Consider the following 4059-nt stretch of genomic DNA (forward strand, 5'->3'; position numbering starts at 1 on the left):
CTAATCACAAGAGAACCCATGATTAATTTAATCGAAAAATGCTCAACATAAGTGGACTTACAATTAGATTAATCACAAGAGAATCCATAATTAATCTAATCGAAATACACAACCAAACTAATCACAAAAGTAATCAATTTAATTGGTCATGCTCATCATAAGAAGACTTACGAAGCAACAACTAAATAACCAAACAAGATGATTAATTTAGTTGAAAATGCTCGACATAAAGTACCTCACGGAACAACAACATAGCTAATCATAAAAATAATCAACTTGGTCGTTTAATGCTCAACATAAGACACTTTACAGAGCCTCACAGTAATACATAAAATAGGGATCAGGGGAGATCAATACCGCGGAACACACAAGGATTCATTTTATTTTCCATCACTATTTGCACAACGACATTCAATAGACATAATCCTTGTAAACAAAAGATTTCAACCTATCTTCCGTCAATAATTGACATAATAGGCTTAACTTTTGTATTTGTCAAAAGTCTATTCATTCTTTTATCAATACATGCATATTGACATGCGAAAGACTTTACTTTTGATAAGGTATGGGACAATCATAGTTCACGAACATAAACACACATATCCCATAACAATATTGCAATATATAAAACCAGAAAGATTAATACTGTAAAAATCATCTTCTAAACAAATTTAGAATTTAAACCAATAAATCTAAAAACATGAAGATGAAAACGTTGGACATAACTATGTGTAATCACAATAATGGCTATTCTAAACTCTAGTCATTCTTCTAACAAAACAGGAAAATAGAAGATTTACTAGGCAAAACGATCATCTTTTACTCATTGTCTTCCTCATCGGAAATACTCCTAGATGCTTGAATTATTTTCAACTCTTCCTTGAGCTCGGGAAACTTAGTTGCAACCAATGACAATTGTTCTTGCACACACTTCACCCTTGAATCGACCTTACACACGCCCTTGTAAATTTTTTGAAGAAGGCTCAAGGTGGTAGGGTCACAATCGTTAAGTGAAGCATCTCTTTGTCTTTTGCACACATTCTCCCTTATGCGTCTGAAGGTATAGGGACGAACCGGTTTGGGAACTCCGAGAGAGTTGCCAATTGGATCAAAATCACGATCACGGCAAATTTGACCAATCAAGCAAGGGTAACCTAACATATTGATGGGTGAAGTCATCGAAGTCATTTGAAAGATGATAAAACCACAAATATCGAGACTTTGAACACCCGATTCAAAGAAATATACCAATTCCGCAAACTCATGACTCCACCAAGAATTCTCAATTATGGAGGGACAAAGATTCGAGATACCAAGTTTTCCAAATGTCATCAACGCAATACTAAGATCATTAGAAGGAAACTTTCCTTGATTCCAAGCTACCTTATTGCCACAAATCCCAAGAGAGATTTCATCACATAATGGACGTTCATCACTTGGTCTAAGAAGATGCACGTTTCCCAACGGAATGTTGGTGATCATTGAAATTAATTCTCTATCAACAAGAAATCTTTTTCTATTTATCATGGATTTGAATTCCATCTTATTAAGATCAACATCATGAATGTTGGCATAGAAAATTCTTAAGAGAGAATCAAACCCTTGACCATGACCATCAAAGATATTTCCAAGCTTGAATTTTTTTAAAGCAAGCTAAATCCTCTTCATGCCCACTAGATGGATCCAATTTCTTTTCTAGGATAAAACCTTTAGATGAAATCTTTTCAAAAATTCTAGCACAAGAATCATCCACAAACCTAATCCTAAGAGAATTTTGGTCACAAGGAAAATCCATGCTAGAGGTATTTGAGCTTTTGGAGCTTCTTTTTGAGCCCTTAGAATTCATCATGAGATCTAAGAAATTGAAAGGAACAAGAGGAATTTACTTACTTGGAGTGAATCTTGAACACCCTTTCTTTCAATTTCTCCAAAGAGGCTTCAATGGAGGAAACACACAAAACCCTAGAGGTTCACGTACGCGGATGGGTGATGAAGAAGAGGGTGCGCGAACTTCTTCTTTAATAGACCAATAATGGGCTTGGACCCGTTTGTGAACCGCGACCCACACAAGGAAAGTGGAATTTTCTTAGCCGTTTGCACATCAAAGGTTATGCATCCCGTGACAACACACTTTTGTGAGAGACAATGGATGCAGTAGAAAGCTTTATTTGGTATTCTAAAAGAGAATAACAAAACTGTACACAACTCATCCGTTTCTTGCCCTATTCCAAGATATATACAAATGGGGTAGTGCCAGGCTTGTTACCAATAGGCATAATGTGCAGAGGAATTCTCATGCAACATTTCTGGTTGATATGTGTGAACAGTCCCCATGATATGATCAACGTAATGATGATAATCAGGGCAATCAGAGCTTTCTATCCTTCATTTGATCTGGCTAGAAGGAAAATTCTTCCGATTCCTAGGTGGTAGAATATTATTTGATGGTTTAACCTTTTTCGGAAGGATTCTTAGACTTAACAGAATTAAGTTTTTCTAAGAGTTTAAAAACGCCTTCGAACGCTCTAAATAGATATTTATCAATTGATCCATTACGATAGTATTCCTCAAAGAGATCAAGAGTTAATCTAGTGAGATTTCTTATCCTTGAGCGTGACGAACGTTTCCTCAATCTTTCCTTCTTCTTATTTTTTCCTTTTTAGATGGAATGAGATTATCATGTGAACCCGGAGGTTTTAACCACAATAATCCTTGAGCAATCTTTAAGGACTTCTGGCGTGCGTTACAGATGCCAAGAGCAAGTTTTCCAAAGAAATTTCCCATGGGACAATTTTTAAGGAACGAACAAACACAAACTTATTAGGTTTAGAGTGTTTTCCTACTCTGATACCAATTGAAAAAGTGGAGGTACAACAACCACACCCAATATTTCGCTTAGCAATCTGTATGGATAAACTCCAATATACTTTCTAGAGAATCAACTAGACAGTCAGACTCAATCTAGATAAAAAGTATATCAAAGAGTTTATATCTCAATCTCTCGATTTGATATATACTCAAGCAAATAGAAATTTGCGAGTCTTTATCAAATACTAGAGAGATAACTTGGATGCTACCAAAGACCAATATCCAAGTGTCAATCAATTTAAATAAACAACCAAAAGGTCGGATATTCTAATTGATTGAACAACACACAATCTGTGATATTTCAATTATATAACAAAATATAATGCGGAAAAGAAATAACACAGACACCAGAATTTTGTTAACGAGGAAACCGCAAATGCAGAAAAACCCTGGGACCTAGTCCAGATTGAACATACACTGTATTAAGCCGCTACAGACACTAGCTACTCCAAATTAACTTCGGTCTGGACTGTAGTTGAACCCCAATCAATCTCACACTGATCCAAGGTACAATTATGCTCCTACGTCTCTGATACCAGCAGGATGCTACGTACTTGATTCCCTTAGATGATCTCACCCACAACTAAGATTTTCTACGACCCAAAGTCGAAGACTTTAATAAACAAATTTTTATCACACAGAAAAGTCTACGGTAATAGATAAATCCGTCTCCCACGAATATACCTACGAGTTTTGTTCTGTATTTTGATAAATTAAGGTGAACATGAACCAATTGATAAACCGGACTTATATTCCCGAAGAACAACCTAGTATTATCAATCACCTCACAATAATTTTAATCGACGCAGCGAAAAAAGATATTGCGGAATCAGAAACGATGAGACGAAGTGTTTGTGATTTTTTTTATATCTTGCCTATCGGAGATATCAATCTCAAGCCAATTATTACAATTGTACTCGTACGATAGAAACAACAAGATCAAATCACACAACTACAAGAAAGTAGTATCGGTCTGGATTCAAAATCCCAATGAAGTCTTTAAGTCGTTAACCTGGTTTAGAAGAAGAAACCAAATGTTAAAGGAGAATCGACTCTAGCTTAGCACAACTAGTATCACACAGAAGGTGTGGGGATTCGATTTCCCAGTTGCTAGAGTTCTCCCTTATATAGTCTTTCAAATCAGGGTTTGCAATCAATGTTAGCTTGGTAACAAAGCATTCAATATTCACC

The sequence above is a fragment of the Papaver somniferum genome, chromosome 3 (genome assembly GCF_003573695.1).
Source record: "Papaver somniferum cultivar HN1 chromosome 3, ASM357369v1, whole genome shotgun sequence".
In the NCBI taxonomy this organism is placed as follows: domain Eukaryota; kingdom Viridiplantae; phylum Streptophyta; class Magnoliopsida; order Ranunculales; family Papaveraceae; genus Papaver; species Papaver somniferum.